The sequence below is a fragment of the Zea mays genome, chromosome 1, assembly GCF_902167145.1.
Source record: "Zea mays cultivar B73 chromosome 1, Zm-B73-REFERENCE-NAM-5.0, whole genome shotgun sequence".
In the NCBI taxonomy this organism is placed as follows: Eukaryota; Viridiplantae; Streptophyta; class Magnoliopsida; order Poales; family Poaceae; genus Zea; species Zea mays.
In genome coordinates, this window is record NC_050096.1 from 307,868,315 (window position 1) to 307,887,718 (window position 19,404).

Consider the following 19,404-nt stretch of genomic DNA (forward strand, 5'->3'; position numbering starts at 1 on the left):
GCTGCTAGGAGTAAGTACCACCAGTCTGGAAGTGGAGAGGCTGTTACAAGTGGTATCAGAGGAGACCCTCGCGGTTTCACAGGCGTGTGTGGGTTAGGGGTTCGAGTTTATGGCGCATGTGGGTCCGGAGTAGTCACATGGCATGACATATGACGACACTAGACACACAGACGTGGCTAAGAGGGGAGGTTTCTTGATTGGGGTTGACCGACGAGGACGTCGGTCTTCTAAGGGGGGCGATTGTGATATCCTGGCCCCTGGGATGGTGATATCCTGGACTAAGACTTAATAGAATTAATAGAGTATCGATATCAACAAGGTGCATCTTTTTTTTGAAGTCTATCTTAAAAGAACCTCCAAGTTAAGCGTGCTCGACTTAGAGCCCGAGTGACCGACCGAAAAGTTTTCTCGGGTGCACATGAGTGAGGACAAAGTGCGCACAAAAGAATCGTGTTGGTCTGTAGCGACAATATATGATACTAGAAAGTTGTCAGGAGTAAGTACCGTCGGTCCGGGAGTGGACGGGGTGTTACAATAAAACAAGGATAAAGCTCTCTTATATTGATGATTTTTTATGTAATAAGATCCATATTGGAGCGATTTTTTTAGTGTTAGAGTACTATATTTTAAAATACACCTTTTTACGCCCGTTGGAGGTCACGCTGTCACACATACCCTCGTGATCGGGCCTCAAAACCGAACAAGGGATGTCATACGTTATGTACAGGCGGGGTGAGCTTTCTCGAACTTTATCAATCGAGCTCGTAGCGGTATCACTTATAGTGTCCGAATTAGAACACCTCGTACAAATGACTTGAAATAGTGTAAAAAATTATTTAAAGTGTTTAGGGCACTAAAAACGAATTGTGATCCAACAATTAAGCTCTAAATAATGTATATTAGGAAGCAAATATATTTTTAGGAAAGAAAATACTAAAAAATGATGTAGAAAATAAGGATAGAACAATAACCTAGGGTGTAATATATTTGAGTCACTTTAAGGTGTGTACTATCTTTTTTATAAAAATATATAAAAATGGGTCATTGTTTGGAACTGTATTTATAAATTGATTCTTATATTTTAATAGAGTATACTGATTTAAGATAATGTTGGAGAAAGAGCACAAGCGAGATTGGCCGAGAGTTAGTAAAAAAAGACCAAAAGTGAGCATTTTGAGGAGCATAAATTTTTAAACTTAAAAATAAGGTATGAAAAAATAATTTATTTTCTAGAAGAAGAACCTACACTTAAGGATGACAATAGGATTTAATATTTATACTATAAAATTTAAGGATCGGATCGGATTAGACTCGACCGGACCCTATTTTCAACTAAAATTTATTTATTTTTCGGTGTAAGTTCTGCATCCCCTTAGAAACGTCTTTTGAACTTCTTCGCCTTCTATTTCGGCGGTATAAGTTCTGTATCCCCTTAGGAACGTCTTTTGAACTTCTTCGTCTTATATTTCGGCGGTATTTGGCTCTGCATTCCCTTTGGAACGACTTTTGAGCAGAAAACTTACACTGTGCTCCCTTAGGAACGACTTTTTTGTAGTTTTGGCAGTTTTTAGCTCTGCATTCCCTTAGGAACGACTTTTGAGCTTCGGCAATTTTTGAGCTTCGTAAGTCTGTGAAGAAGATATATTTCATTCTAATAGAAGCGAAATTATTACGAGGAATTAAAACTAGATTTACATTGCTTGTTCCTTATTGAAAATCAAAATGACATAGAACATAAAAGTATTTCAGAGGTAGGATATCGCTCAATAAATGTGCTTTGATTCTGGCACAGTACTGTTGACTGTGCGAGCTTCGGATTCCTCCCTGAATTCACGTTGTTGTTGGGAGTGTTGGCGCCCTTCTGGCTACTGGCTTCGGGAATAGGTCGGTTGTAGTGGTGGTGGGGGTGGGAGCTATGGCCAGGAAGCCTGTGAATGGCTAGCTGAAGCAACAGAAGCTGCATGATGATTGCCCACATATTCTGGTATGTAGGGAGAGTGGCACGAAGCAGAGTGCAAGACCTGCTTCGGCTGATTCTGCCAAGCTTCAGCTTCTGCGATCTCCTTTTGCTTCAGAATGGTGATTTGGCACATTCTTGTAGTATGGCCCTTGTCCTCACCACAGAATAAGCAATAGATCTTCCTGGGCTGATCCCCGTATCTTCCTCCGAAGCCCCTGGCTCCTCTGCCCCTTGGAGCTGGCGACCTGAAAGAGCTTTGTTGTTGCCCCGAAGATTGTGAGGTGTACTGTGGCCTCTAAAGTTGGTTTCCTTTGTCGTCGTTCTGATTGGAGTTGTGGATTGACCTGACATGCCTCGGGTGGATTCTTCCTCCAAATCCCCTGGTCATCTCCGAGAATCTGTAAGCTTTCTCCCTTCTTTGGCGGAAGTCGTTGTCAGCCTGGATGTACTCATCCATCTTCTGAAGCAACTTCTCCAGAGTTTGTGGGGGCTTTCTGGCGAAGTATTGAGCCGTAGGTCCTGGCCGAAGACCCTTAATCATGGCCTCAATGACAATTTCCTTAGGCACTGTGGGCGCTTGTGCCCTCAGTCGCAAGAACCTTCGGACATAGGCCTAGAGGTATTCCTCATGGTCTTGCGTGCACTGGAACAGGGCCTGAGCTGTGATTGGCTTCGTCTGAAAGCCTTGGAAACCGGTCACCAGCATGTCCTTAAGCTTTTGCCACGACGTGATTGTTCCTGGCCAAAGAGAAGAATACCATGTCTGGGCCACGTTCCGTACTGCCATGACGAAGGACTTAGCCATGACAGCTGCATTGCCTCCGTATGAGGATATTGTTGTCTCATAGCTCATCAAAAATTGTTTTGGGTTCGAGTGCCCATCGTACATGGGTAGCTGGGGTGGCTTGTAGGATTGTGGCCATGGGATAGCCTGCAATTCTGCTGCCAAGGGAGAAGCATCATCAAAAGTAAAGGTATCATGATTAAAATCATCATACCATCCATCTTCGTTGAATAAGCCCTCTTGACGAAGCTCCCTATGTTGGGGCCTTCGGTCTTGGTCATCTTGAGCAAGATGACGCACTTCTTCAGTAGCTTCGTCGATCTTCCTTTAAAGATCGGTCAGCCGAGCCATCTTCTCCTTCTTCCTTTGCACTTGTTGATGGATGATTTCCATGTTCCTGATTTCTTGGTCCAACTCCTCCTCCTGGAATGTTGGACTGGTGGCCTTTCTCTTCTGGCTTCGAGCCTCTCGGAGAGAGAGTCTCCTGGTTTGTGTCCAGTGGCTGCAGTGCAGCAGCCCCTGACGCTGTTATCTTCTTCGGTGGCATAACAAAGGTCAATGCTTTGCCGAAGGTTGTGAAAGTGAGTACACCGGAGGTGGGCGCCAATGTTGGGGACTTGTTCTCAAATGCTATGAGTTAAGAACAAGGCAACACAAAAATAGGTTAATGGTTAATGCCCTTCGTCCTTCGAAGCATTATTTCCCTAAGGATATAATGATCTTCGGACGAAGGTTATGAAGGACGTACCTTCATAATCACAACATATGTCAATGAAAGACGAAGTATATAAAACATGAGAAATAACATGGATAATCATATGACATCATAATATATCTTTTATTATATAATCATGAATGAATAAGAATAACATAGGATTACATTTGTACCTTCGACTTAACAGAAGGTGAAAGTACAAGCGTGACGCACGAGCAAGTACAAGTCAGCGTGAACAGTACGGGGGTACTGTTCATCTATTTATAGGCATAGGGCGTAGCCTGTGTAAATTTACATTCATGCCCTTCATATTTACTATTGACTTATGGACAACCCAACGGGGACTAGATAGCCTTTTCCCCTTTAAGTCGGTTCCTTTTTCCGTCATTGTGCCGAAGCTTCCTTGCGTGTAGCTTCGGAGCAACATCAGCCTTCGTCTCGACCATGCTTTTCACATCGTGTATGGTTTTAACCCGAGTCCGAAGGTACCTGTTCATGTGTTACACTTGGAAAATATTGTTAAATCATGTTTTTGAGGACCTTCGGAAGACGAAGGCCCCCAATAGGGTCGTCACCGCTTCTGCCTCCGCCTAGGCCTCGACGGCCGGAGTAGGGGCCTCGTGGCTGGTTTCTTGAGGTGACAAGAGATGGGGGCAAATCTGGATCTCGGCTATGGTGAGGCGTAGGGTGAGGGGAGAAGTTTTTCCCACAAATTGAGGTAAAGTTTTAGGGGTAAGGGGTGGTTTTCGATTGGCATGTTGGTTGGGCTGAACCAAATTTGCGCTTAGGCTGGGCCCAGATACTCGGATCGTGTGTAGATTATATTTGCATAAACTGATATACACATCAGCATAACTCGTATTATAATTTAGCGTAAGCAGTTAGGTACAGTAAGCCAAAAAGGGTCCAGTGTGGTCTGCGCACCAGGTCGATAGGTGGTTGGGGCTTCCTGTAGTTAAACAGAGCCCAGGGCTCTCTCTCTCTCTATATATATATATATATATATATATATATATATATATATATATATATATATATATATATATATATATATATATATATATATATATTCCTATGGATAGATTCATCCAACAAACTCTCCAATTCTAAAGGATGATCGATCAAATCACAACAACCCAAACCATATCGTTTCTTTTTTGGTGCATGAATTTTCTTCTCTGTAGCTTCTACATAGCAGCTGGATAGATCTTTCTTCTTTGGTGGCGGCTACGACACCTACGGCGGACGGACGACGGTGCAACTTCTCTGTAGCATCTCCGTAGCAGCTGGACATCACCTACGACACTGCAGCTTCTCCTTGGCCGTACCACTGGACAACACCTACGGCCGACGACGACATGACAGCACTGCGTCAACTCCATTGGCCGGTCAGCACCTACAGCCGATGACGATGTGACGGCTGCGTGATAACTTTCACGATAACTCCTTTGCTGCACAACACATATTGTCGACGACGACGCCACGATTGGGACAAAGTTCGACACCGACGACTTGACGCCTTGGACGCTGAGTGCTGCGAACTTACGGGAACTTACGGCCTCGTGGGCGACGGTATGGAGTTGGATGACGAGTTCAATCAATTTGTAATAGACGAAGTGATTGATCCCTCGTCTTCCGGCGAGGAGAATGATCTATTTTTTGGTGCTGCACACATGATTATTGAGGATTTGATAAATAAGAGTCATCTCCTCATTGTCAAGCTTGGAGGCGTCGATTAAAAGTCTACCTGATGTAGACTCCTCATTCTTCTCTTCTGTTGCTTTGAATGCAACGGGTTGCACCTCGGGCGTGGAAGTGGCACTTTGCTCCAAGTTGACAATATGTTTGGAGTCTTTGATCATAAGTTCAAAGCTCACAACTTGCCAATTACTTCCTCGGGGGACATCTGTTTGTATCTAGAATCTCCACGAATTAATTGAACTTGAGTAGGATCACAAAAAATAAGAGATCTTAGAATAACATTGACCATTTCATGGTCATCCCATTTGGTGCTCCCGAGGTTGCGCACTTGGTTGACCATTGTTTTGAGCTGGTTGTACATCACTTGTGGCTCCTCTCCTTTGTTGAGGACGAATCGACCGAGCTCTCCCTCGATCGTCTCGCGCTTGGTGATTTTGGTCACCTCATCCCCTTCATGCGTCGTTTTGAGGACATCCCAAATTTCTTTGGCATTTTTCAACCCTTGCACCTCATTATACTCCTCTCGACATAAGGAGGCGAGGAGTATATAAGTTGCTTGGGAATTGAAATGCCTTATTTGGGCGGCCTCACCGGAGTCATAATCCTCGTCGCCCACCTATGGTGCCTGCGCTCCAAACTCAACAATATCCCATATGCTTTCGTGGAGTGAGGTTAGAAGGTGCCTCATTTTATCACTCCACATAATAATCCTCACCATCAAAATATGGTGGTTTGCCTAGGGGTACGGAAAGTAAAGGAGCGCGTTTAGGAATGTGAGGGTAACATAGAGGCATCTTACTATACTTTTTGCACTCCTGACGCTTCGAAGTTGTAGACTTGGTGCCAGATGTGGAAGGTGATGAAGAGTCAGTCTCATAGTAGACCACCTTCTTCATTTTCATTTTCTTCTTGTCACCCTTCCTATGTTACTTGATGGAGGAAGCAGATTTCTCTTTATGCATGTCGCCGGCCTTCCTTGACGGAGTTCATTCATCGTTCTTCCTTCCCGAGCTTTCGGTCTTTTCGTCGGTGGCCATCTCCATCTTGGCGTGTTCTCCCAACATCACTTCGAGTTGTTAGACTCTAATGAAGCACTAGGCTCTGATACCAATTGAAAGTCGCCTAGAGGGAGGGGTGAATAGGCAAAACCTAAAAATTATAAACTTTGAACACGCACTAACCCGGGATTAGTGTTAGAAAGAATTCGGAGTATGAAAAATAGTTCTCCTTGCTAAGAGTTGCTCTATCAATGCGGATGACTTTGTGAAAGGGAAATAGGGTTAACCATTTCCTAGAATTAATTTTGGTGGTTGATGACCAACGCAAACATGTGGACTAACTAGTTTGTCTAGAATTCATGTATTACAGGTGCATAAGGTTCAACATAAACCAAGAAAGAAATCAACTTAGGGACACAATTTTATTGGAGCAAAAGGACTTGAGTGTGCTAAAGGATGGTGCACCGGACACTGTCCGATGTGCACCGGACACAGGAGCCCCCTCGAACCAGCCACTCTCAAGAAACTCTAGGGCGCGCTCCGCTATAATTCACCGGACTGTTTGGTGTGCCACCAGACTGTCTGGTGAGCCAGCGGAGCAACGACTCTCTGTGCCAACGGTCGACTCTGCAAAAGGAACAGTGAGCAATAGTGCCGCGACAGAGTCAGAAGCGCAGAAGTTAGAGGGCACCGGACTGTCCGGTGCAGCTAGAAGACAAGGCGCCTCAACGGTCAACTACTCAGAACCATAATGGTTGCGCTGACGTGGCGCGCACCGGACAGTGCACAGTGGCTGTCTGGTGCTGCACCGGACTGTCCGGGGCGCCCATCGCCAGCAAAATTCAGCCAACGGCTAGAAGTGGTTGGGAGGCCATAAATACCCCCAACCACCTCATTCACTTCCATCCAAGCATTTCAGAGTTCTCATTCATTGCAAGAGCAAAAGCCCAACACTCCAAGACACAATCAAAGCAATCAATCCACTCAAAGCCCTAAATTCAACTCTAGTGCATTAGGGCTTGTGAGAGTATTACTTTTGTTCTTTGTTGCTCTTGTCGCTTGGTTTGGCCTTTTTCTTTTCCCTTCTATTTCTCAAGTGACTTGTAATCGAAGCAAGAGACACCTAAGTGTGTGGTGGTCCTTGCGGGGTCTAAGTGACCCGAGAGATTAAGGAAAAGGCTCACTCGGTCTAAGTGACCGTTTGAGAGAGGGAAAGGGTTGAAATAAGACCCGGTCTTTGTGACCTCCTCAATGGGGACTAGGTTCTTTGGAACCGAACCTCGGTAAAACAAATCATCGTGTTCACTCGCCTTGATTCTTGTTTGATTTGTTTTTCCCTCTCTAACGTTTCCTTGCTAGTGTGAATTTGAGTTGGCTCCCATACGTCATCCGCAATTCTTGAGCAACTCCTAGCAAGAGAGATATTCTTTTGGACTTGAATTTAATTCTAACGCTAACCCACCTTAGTGTGTGTTTAAGTTCATAAAATTCAGGTTTCACCTATTCACCCACCTCTAGACGACTTTCAATTCGTATCAGAGCCAATGCTTCATTATGAGTCTAACCAACTCGAAGTGATGGCTAGAGATCACACCAAGAGGGAGATCATGACCGGCGAAAAGGCCGCAAGCTCGGGGAGGACTCTCTCAAGGGAGTCCGGCAACAAACACAAGGAGGAATCCTCTTCCTCCATCAAGTCGCATCGAAGAGGTGACAAGAAAAAGAAGATGAAGAAGGTGGTCTACTACAAGACCGGCTCTTCGTCACCCTCCACGTCCGGCACCGAGTCATCGACTACTTCTAAGTGCCATGAGCGCAAGAAGTATAGTAATATGCCCCTATGTTATCCCCGTATTTCAAAGCGCACTCCATTACTTTCCGTACCCCTAGGAAAACCACCATATTTTGATGGTGAGGATTATTGTATGTGGAGTAATAAAATGAGGCACCATCTAACCTCACTCCACGAAAGCATTTGGGATATTGTTGAGTTTGGAGTGCAGATACCAAAGGTGGGGGACAAGGACTATGATACGGATGAGGCCGCCCAAATTAGGCACTTTAACTCCCAAGCCACGTCTATACTCCTCGCTTCCTTATGTCGAGAGGAGTATAACAAGGTGCAAGGGTTAAAGAGCGCCAAAGAAATTTGGGACGTCCTCAAAACTGCGCATGAAGGGGACGAGGTGACCAAGATCACTAAACGCGAGATGATCGAGGGAGAACTCAGTCGATTCGTCCTCAATAAAGGAGAAGAGCCGCAAGCCATGTACAACCGGCTCAAGACCATGGTGAACCAAGTGCGCAACCTCGGGAGCACCAAATGGGATGACCATGAGATGGTCAAGGTTATTCTTAGATCCCTTGTATTTTGTAATCCTACTCAAGTTCAATTAATACGTGGGGATCCTAGATACAAGCTAATGTCTCCCGAGGAAGTTATTGGCAAGTTTGTGAGCTTTGAACTTATGATCAAAGACTCCAAACACATTGTCAACTTGGAGCAAGGCGCCACCTCCACACCCGAGGTGCAACCTGTTGCATTCAAAGCGATGGAAGAAAAGAAAGAGGAGTCTACACCAAGTAGGCTTCCAATCGACGCCTCCAAGCTTGACAATGAGGAGATGGTTCTCATCATCAAGAGCTTCTTCCAAATCCTCAAACAAAAGATGGGGGAAGGATTACAAGCCCCGCTCCAAGAGGGTGTGCCACCGATGTGGTAAGTCCTATCATTTCATAGCTAAATGTCCAATATCTAGTGAAAGTGACAGGGACGAAGACAAGAAGGGGAAGAAGAAGGAGAAGAATAGATACTACAAGAAGAAGGGCGGTGATGCGCACATGTGCCGGGAATGGGACTCCGACGAGAGCTCCACCGACTCCTCCTCTGACAAAGACGCCGTCAACATCGCCATCAACAAAGGCCTCCTCTTCCCCAACGTCGGCCATAAATGTCTCATGGCTCAGGACGGCAAGAAGAAGAAGGTACACTCTAGAGCCAACCCCAAATATACAACATCTAGTGATGAGGGTAGCTCTAGCGATAATGAAGATGATTTACTTGCTCTTTTTGCCAACCATAACATGGAACAAAAGAAAAAAAATTAAATGAACTAATTGAGACCATTAACGAGAAGGATGATCTCTTGGAATGCCAAGAGGACTTGCTCATTAAGGAAAATAAAAAAATTTGTTAAATTGAAAAATGTTTATGCTCAGGAAATAAAAAAATATGAAAACTTATCTAAGGAGCTTAGCATTAGTCATGATTCAATTTCCTGTCTTAGAGATGAGAATGTTAAATTAAATACTAAGATAGAAGAATTGAATGCTTGCAAACCCTCTACATCTATTGTTGATCATGTTTCCGTTTGTACTAGATGTAGAGATATAAATGTTGAAGCTATTGATGATCACCTTGCCATGATGAAAAAACAAAATGATTACATAGCTACATTAAATGCTAAAATTGTCGAGCATGAGCTCAAAAATGAAAAGTTTAAATTTGCTCGCAGCATGCTTTATAATGGGAGACGCCCTGTCATTAAGGATGACATTGGATTCCAACAGGGAAGCAATGTCAAGCTTAATGCCCCTAAGAAATTGTCTAACTTTGTGAAGGGCAAGGCTCCCATGGTTCAGGATAGTGAGGGTTACATTTTATATTCTGCAAACTATCCTGAACATAATATTAGGAAGATTCATGCTAGGAAACCTCGTTCTGTTTCTCACCATGCATTTATGTACAAAAATGAGGCTTCTAGCTCTAGGCATACCATTCATGTTAAAATGCCTAGAAAGAAAATTCCTGCTGCATTAAATGAACATAATGTTTCATTCAAGACTTTTGATTCTTCATATGTTTTAACTAACAAATCAGGCAAAAAATTTGCCAAATATGTTGGGGGCAAACATAAGAGTCCCAAGACTTGTGTTTGGGTACCCAAGATACTTGTTTCTAATGTGAAAGGACCCAAGACCGTTTGGGTACCTAAGAACAAGGCCTAAAATTGTTTTGTAGGTTTATGCATCCGGTGGTTCAAGTTGGATAATCGATAGCGGGTGCACAAACCACAAGATATGGGAGAAAAGGATGTTCTCCTAATATGAGAAAAATGAAGATCCCCAACGAGCTATCACATTCGGGGATGGAAATCAAGGTTTGGTCAAAGGTTTGGGAAAATAGTTATATCCCCTGACCATTCTGTTTCCAATGTTTTTCTCATAGATTCTTTAGATTATAATTTGCTTTCTGTTTCTCAATTATGTAAAATGGGTTACAACTGTCTTTTTACTGATATAGGTGTTACTGTCTTTAGAAGAACTGATGATTCAATAGCTTTTAAAGGAGTGTTAGATGGTCAGCTATACTTAGTTGATTTTAATGATAATCAAGCTGAACTAGACACGTGTTTAATTGCTAAGACTAATATGGGTTGGCTCTGGTATCGCCGACTTGCCCATGTTGGGATGAAGAATCTTCATAAACTTTTAAAGGGAGAGCACATTTTAGGACTAACAAACGTTCATTTTGAGAAAGACAGGGTTTGTAGTGCATGCCAAGCAGGAAAGCAAGTTGGAGTCCATCATCCACACAAGAACATAATGACGATTGACAGGTCACTTGAACTACTCCACATGGATCTATTCGGCCTGATCGCTTACATAAGCATCAGCGGGAGTAAGTACTGTCTAGTTATTGTGGATGATTATTCTCTCTTCACTTGGGTATTCTTTTTGCAGGAAAAATTCCAAACCCAAGAGACCCTAAAGAGATTCTTGAGACGGGCTCAAAATGAGTTCAGATTAAGGATAAAAAAGATAAGAAGCGATAATGGGACGGAGTTCAAGAATTCACAAAATTGAAGGCTTTCTTGAGGAGGAGGGCATCAAACATGAGTTCTCTTCTCACTACACACCTCAACAAAATGGTGTAGTGGAGAGGAAAAATAGAACTCTACTGGATATGGCAAGAACCATGCTTGATGAGTACAAGACACCGGACCAGTTTTGGGCCAAAACGATTAACACCGCCTGCTACTCCATCAACCGGTTATATCTTCACCGAATCCTCAAGAAGACATCATATGAACTCCTCACTGGTAAAAAGCCCAATGTTTTATATTTTAGAGTCTTTGGGGGAGCAAATGCTTTATTCTTATTAAAAGAGGTAGAAGTTCTAAATTTGTTCCTAAAGCAGTAGAAGGCTTTTTATCAGGTTATGACTCAAACACAAGGGCATATAGAGTCATCAACAAATCCACTAGATCAGTTGAAGTTTCTTATGACATTGTTTTTGATGAGACTAATGGCTCCCAAGTGGAGCAAGTTGATCTTTATGAGCTAGATGATGAAGAAGCTCCATGCGTTGCACTAAGGAACATGTCCATTGGGGATGTGTGTCCAAAATAATCCGAAGAGCCCACACAAGCGCAAGATCAACCTTCATCTTCCATGCAAGCATCTCCACCAACTCAAGATGAGAATCAGGCTCAAGATGATGAAGAAGAATATCCAGAGGATGAGCCACCTCAAGAGGAGAACATGGATCAAGGGGGAGATGAAGATGATCAAGAAAAGGAAGATGATCAAGAAATAAGGGATCAAAGAATGCCACACCCAAGAGTCCACCAAGCAATTCAAAAAGATCACCATGTCAACTCCATTCTTGGTGATATTCACAAGGGGGTAACCACTAGATCTCGAGTTGCTCATTTCTGTGAACATTACTCTTTTGTGTCTTCTATTGAGCCATACAGGATAGATGATGCATTAAGAGATCCGGACTGGGTAGTGGCAATGCAAGAGGAGCTCAACAACTTCACAAGGAATGAGATATGGCATTTAGTTCCACGTCCTAATCAAAATGTTGTAGGAACCAAGTGGGTATTCCGCAACAAGCAACATGAGCATGGTGTGATGACATGAAACAAAGCCCGACTTGTGGCCAAAGGATATTCACAAGTCGAAGGTTTGGATTTTGATGAAACTTATGCACCTGTAGCAAGGCTTGAGTCAATTCATATATTACTTGCCCATGCTACTGACCATGGCTTTAAGCTTTACCAAATGAACGTGAAAAGTGCCTTCCTCAATGGACCTATCAAGGAAGAGGTCTATGTTGAGCAACCTCTCGGCTTTGAAGATAGTGAGTACCCTAACCATGTTTACAAACTCTCAAAGGCGCTTTATGGGCTCAAGCAAGCCCCAAGAGCATGGTATGAATGCCTGAAAGATTTTCTTATCACTAATGACTTCAAAGTCGGTAAATCCGATCCTACTCTCTTCACTAAAACAATTGCTAAAGACTTGTTTATATGCCAAATTTATGTTGATGATATCATATTTGGGTCTCCTAACAAGTCAAATTATGAAGAATTTAGTAGGATCATGATACAGAAATTCGAGATGTCTATGATGGGGGAGCTAAAGTATTTCCTTGGATTACAAATCAAGCAACTCCAAGAGGGCACCTTCATCAGCCAAACAAAATACTTAAGAAGTTTGGGATGAAGAATGGCAAACCCATCAAGACACCCATGGGAACCAATGGGCATCTCGACCTCGACATGGAAGGTAAATCCGTAGATCAAAAGGTATATCGGTCGATGATAGGATCTTTACTCTACTTATGTGCATCTCGGTCGGATATTATGCTTTCTGTATGCATGTGTGCAAGGTTCCAGGCAAATCCTAAGGAAGTTCACCTTAGGGCCTTGAAAAGAATCATGTGATATTTAGTTTACACTCCTAAGTTTGGGCTTTGGTACCCTAAGGGATCTACCTTTGATCTAATTGGGTATTCCGATGCCGATTATGCCGGATGTAAAATAGATAGAAAGATCACATCAGGGACTTGTCAGTTTCTGGGAAGATCCCTTGTGTCATGGGCTTCAAAGAAACAAAATTCGGTAGCTCTTTCTACCACCGAAGCTGAGTACATTGTCGCAGGCCATTATTGTGCACAATTACTTTGGATGAGGCAAACTCTTAGGGACTGTGGCTACAAATTGAGCAAAGTCCCTCTCCTATGTGATAATGAGAGTGCAATCCGCATGGCGGATAATCCCGTTGAACATAGCCGCACTAAGCACATAGACATCCAGTATCACTTTCTGAAAGATCACCAACAAAAGGGGGATATCGAAATAGCTTATGTGAACACTCACAACCAATTAGCCGATATATTTACCAAGCCATTAGATGAGAAAACCTTTAGCAAACTTAGGAATGAGCTAAACATACTTGATTCTCGGAATTTTAATTGAAACATTGCACTCATAGCTCAAGTATATACCTTTGATCATGTATCTTTCATTTGGTGCAAATATATATTTCTTATTCTTCTTGTGCCAAGGCTAAGACTAATGTGCTTTCAAGTATATCTCTATGATTAGTCTTAGATTGAAAGGGAAATGGAGTATTCGGCAAAAATAAGGCTTCCACTCCAACTCTGACGGTATCACTTACCCTTTGTCGTTACTCATATATCTTTCAATTGGTATAACATTTCACTCATATTTTGTTTACCAATGGGGGAGAAAAGTATTAAAGGGCTCTCAAGTTCTCCGTTTTTGGCACTTAATGCCAAAGGGGGAGAAAATATTAAGCTCAAAGCAAAAGGACCGCACCACCATTTCAAAAACTTCAAAATGAATTTTTAAATTTGTGTAGAATTTCAAATTGGTATATATTTCAAAACCCTCTTGAAAATCTAAGGGGAGAATTTCATTCACGGGGAGCTTTTATGCTGTCAAAATAAAAGTATTTGAAACAGGGGAGGAATTTCAAATCCTAAAAATGCTTCTTGCAAACTTATTTCTATACCTTTGACTGTTTGCAAAAGTTTTTTAATAGATTTTCAAAAGATTTGTAAAAACAAAACCCGAGGTGCAAATGTGGTCTAAAATATTAATAAAAGAAAGCCAAACCATTCACTCTTATTCATATGTCTAAAATATTTCATTGGTTTCATTCCAAGTAACCTATGTACATCTATTTCAATTACAAACTAGTTACATTTCTGCACTCCAAATTTGCTTTGGTTTGTGTTGGCATCAATCACCAAAAAGGGGGAGATTGAAAGGGAGATAGGGTTAACCATTTCCTATAATTAACTTTGGTGGTTGATGACCAACGCAAACATGTGGACTAACTAGTTTGTATAGAATTCATGTATTACAGGTGCATAAGGTTCAACATTAACCAAGAAAGAAATCAAGTTAGGGACACAATTTTATTGGAGCAAAAGGACTTGAGTGTGCTGAAAGATGGTGCACCAGACACTGTCCCGTGCGCCAGCCAGGAGCCCCCTCGAACCAGCCACTCTTGGGAAACTCCAGGGCGCGCTCCGCTATAATTCATCGGACTGTCTGGTGTGCCACCGGACTGTTCGGTGAGCCAGCGGAGCAACGACTCTCTATGCCAACGGTCGACTCTGCAAAAGGAACAGTGAGCAACAATGTCGCGACAGAGTTAGAAGCGTAGAAGTCAGAGGGCACCGGACTGTCCGGTGTGGCACTGAACTGTCCGGTGAAGCTAGAAGACAAGGCGCCCCAACGGTCAACTGCTCAGAACCCTAACGGTTGTGCTGATGTGGCGCGCACCGGATAGTGCACAAGTGGATGTCCGGTGGCGCACCGGACTGTCCGGTGCGCCCATCGCTAGCAAAATTCAGCCAACGACTAGAAGTGGTTGGGAGGCTATAAATACCCCCTAACCACCTCATTCACTTCCATCAAAGAATTTCAGAGTTCTCATTCATTGCAAGAGCAAAAGCTCAACACTCCAAGACACAATCAAAGCAATCAATTCACTCAAAGCCCTAAATTCAACTTTAGTGCATTAGGGCTTGCGAGAGGATTACTTTTGTTCTTTGTCGCTCTTGTCGCTTGGTTTAACCTTTTTCTTTTCCCTTCTATTTCTCAAGCGACTTGTAATCGAAGCAAGAGACACCTAAGTGTGTGGTGGTCCTTGCGGGGTCTAAGTGACCCGAGAGATTAAGGAAAAGGCGCACTCGGTCTAAGTGACCGTTTGAGAGGGAAAGGGTTGAAATAAGACCCGGTCTTTGTGACCTCCTCAATGGGGACTAGGTTCTTTGGAACCGAACCTCGGTAAAACAAATCATTGTGTTCACTCGCCTTGATTCTTGTTTGATTTATTTTCCCTCTCTAACGTTTCCTTGCTAGTGTGAATTTGAGTTGGCTCCCATACGTCATCCGCAATCCTTAAGCAACTCCTAGCAAGAGAGATATTCTTTTGGACTTGAATTTAATTCTAACGCTAACCCCCGACCTTAGTGTGTGTTTAAGTTGATAAAATTCAGGTTTTGCCTATTCACCCCCCCCCTTTAGGCGACTTTCACTTTGGGAGCCAACTCAAATCAATATGAGCAAGGGAACTTCTTAGAGAGAGGAAAGGGAAAACAAATCGAGTGGAAATCAATCACAAGTGAATACGGTGATTTGTTTACCGAGGTTCGGTTCCAAAGAACCTAGTCTCCGTTGAGGAGGCCACAAAGGCCGGGTCTATTTCAACCCTTTCCCTCTCTCAATCGATCACACAGACCGGTTGAGTGCTTCTCCTTAATCACTTAGGTCACTAAGACCCCGCAAGGATCACCACACACTTATGTGTCTCTTGCTAGCTTTACAAAGCACTTAGAGAAATTAGAATAAGAAGGAGAAAGCAATCCAAGCAACAAGAGCAACAAAAGAAACACAAATGACCCTTTCTCAAGTCACTAAGCACTTGAGTTGATTTTGGAACTTGGAGAGGATTTGATCCTTTGATTGTGTCTTGGAGTGTATGTCTTTGCTCTAGTATTGAATGTGAAGTTATGAAAACTTGGATGGCTTGAATGGTGGTGGTTGGGAGTATTTATAGCCCCAACCACTATTCTAGATGTTGCTGTCGATGGCACACCGGACAGTCTGGTGGTGCACCGGATATAACATCGTTTACTGTTCGGTGTCTGCCACGTCAGCAGACCGTTGGGGTTTGGAGCGATTGACCGTTGAAGTCCATTGTGCTCTTACGGCACCGGACAGTCCGGTGCGTTCTGACTTCGCTGCTCTGACTTCTTACTTCTGTACTGTACACCTTTTACTGTTCACCTCAGTCGACCGTTGGGTGCAGTTGATCGTTGCTCTGTTGCCTCACCGGGCATGTCCGGTACACACCGGACAGTCCGATGAATTATAGCGGAGCGACTCACAAAAAAACCCGAGAGAGACCAGTTCGTGGGGCTGCTCGGCCTTGGCACCAGACAGTGTCTGGTGCCCCACTGGCAGCACCAGTGCTTGTCTTTGCTCCAAACTTTGTAGAATTCCTAACTTATTTTATTTGTTGGTTTATGTTGAACTTTATGCACCTGAGATAAATGACAACTAGGCAAAACTGGTTAGTCCACGTGTTTGTGATGGGTGTCAAACACCAAAATCGATTACAGGAAATGTGTAAGCTCATTTCCCTTTCATTAACTATGTGAACATTTAAGATCATCCAGAAATTCTGGATTTTAAATTTTAAAATATTTAAACTTAAAACACACATTTGGGAATTTAAATAACTTCAAATAAGAAAAACTAACTCAAAGTTGTAGATTATATTGAGAGTTATAACTTTGATATAAGTTTTGGTGTAGGCTATGAAAATATCTATGTTAGCTTGAAAGTTTTAAATTTCACAATCTGCAAATTTAAAATAATATCTTAGGACTCTAAATAGGTTTAATTAAGATTATATATAGCTACAGAGATGTAGATTTCATCGAGAGAGAAATTTTGATACAATGTTTATCTTCGTCCGAGTTTTTATAATAAAGTTTATGATTTTTTATATAACTTAGGACTTATTTGAAAGAGCTCCGGCTCTGGCTCCTTTTCAGGAGTAGCTCTTCCACAGGAGCCAATGTTTTTTTAACAAATTGTTTGATAAAATAGTTACTCATGTATTTTTTTTATTTGATGTATAAGGTAAATATCCACAGTGGCCCTGTCAAAACATTTCATCACTGGATTTAATGGTGTTCGTTGACTGTTTTCATGAATTTGATCAAAGTAAAGCAAATTCCAGCTAAAGCGAAACTGACACAACCTACGTTTTTAAAAGAAAACAATAAAAAGAACTGAGATGGGAAGTTAAGTAACAACATAGTCAAACAGCACTGCAAAGCTAAACGAGAGAGCACTAGTTGTTTTCTTGGCTCCTGCGATGTCTACTGCTAAGCTAAACGAGAGGAGAATATATCTGGTGCACATGGAAGATTGGTACACATGATGCACATATTAAATCATCACCACTCATTTTAGATCTAACGCCTCTAGTTGTTTGGTATATTTTGCTAAAAACACCCTCCAACGTGGTGGTGTTTAGTGGTGGAAGGTGTTATTTATAAATTGAACGATCAACTAGAGACGTTAGATCTAAAATTAGTGGTGATGATTTAATATGTGCACCATGTGCACCAATCTTTCATGTGCACCAGATATGTCCTCAAACGAGAGAGCCTAAGCTAAAGCGGGGGCTATTATTATGTGCTAGTTGGAATATGGGCACGGCTTTTTGACAGCACGAGCATGACTCAAAAACAGGAGCCCAAAGCATAATATATTTGATTTCTTTAATTTAGTAAGCTACTGCCTTTATATTGTTATGATATTTAAAGTTTATGTGGTCAAATGATGCTTGCTAAGATTGTTTAATATCTTTAATTTAGTAAAGTATGAATTTTATGTGGTTGTAATATTTTAATTTTATGTGGTCAAATATATAGGTCGGATTTGGGCGGCACGGCCCAACGAAAGCACGACATAGTTTATATGGCCGGATTGGGCTACCATTTTTATATTTCGGGCTGGCAAGACATGCCAAATTTTTTTGGGTTTTCCTGGCCCGAACCCATTGCACGAAGCATAATGGGCTCGAGCCGGCCCGTCCCTGCCCAACCCAATTTCCAGCACTATGCTAGTCCATCTAAGCTCTAACCCAAAACTAAAGCCGAAACTTTTGAACTCGAACCTTTTCTAAGCTGCTATACACCTTCAATTTATAATAAAGAAAGAAGAGAGTTATATTCTTATATATATAGACAATGAGCACTATCTAGCAGAGGTCTACCCTTAACTTATTGTAGTTGTTGTACTGTGTGCGAAGCATGTCTTCGATGTGACATAATACCGTCGATCGAGTACGACATAATTGTTGGACGAACACATTGCATAGTGATCACAAATACACCAGTGATCTAAGACATGGCTACAATAAAATATTTTAACTTCTATGTCGCCACTTGCAATAAATACCATAGATGAAATCTATGTAGCCTATTTCAATAAGTGCTATAGACGAAAGCCTTATTTTTAATCGTTGGCGCCACGTGTGGTCAACCTGATCGAGGACACATGTGGCGTTTACTCCTTTATTAAACTTGATAGTTAGTTTAGATGTCTTAGACTGTGTCTAACAGTTTATTTATGTAGTCATCCAAAACACTGTTCACATAGTGTAGTTTAAATATGGGTTAGAGGCGATCGAGGGGACCACCATCTAATAGAATAGTAGGGGTGATGTCAAGTTATCGTCTTGTCGAATCGCATAGAAGCGGAAGATGCACCACACGCTAGGCTAGAGCATCAGTTGAAGGCCTCATACACCGCTGCACGAAGCCAGTCTCGCCCTCGCAGTCATCGTCGATCGCAGGTCACAGGCTCGCAACTCCTATAGGTAATCAAGTATCCATTCATTATAATCCTTTTGTAGTCATACATATCATTTAATAGTTTATTTATTTGTCTAGCATTTTAGATATTTACCCTTAAACTTTCAATTCGAGTGAAACAAACACTTTCTTTTCTTATTAGGTCTTAGATGTTGCCGAATAGATGTGACAGAGTTCTATTCTTCATTAAGATATTTATATTAGTTTTAATGTATAAATATATTGTTATTTTGGTCGACTTACCAATGTATTTGTTTTTTGCAAGTAAAATTAGTGTATATATATATATATATAATATTTTTTTATATAGTGTAGAGGGTCTATCGTGATGAGTTTGTGTGAGGCCCTTAAAATCATAGGACCGAGACTAATATAGATATGAGGAAGATAGCCTTAGTATAGAATCTTGGTTGTTGAATGGTATAGTGTGCAGCTGCTCACCGAGCTTATCCGGAGCTCCATTACCAGCTGACAATCTGGTTGGAACAAATGACATTTCTCCATCCCTCACCAGACTTTGGTTTG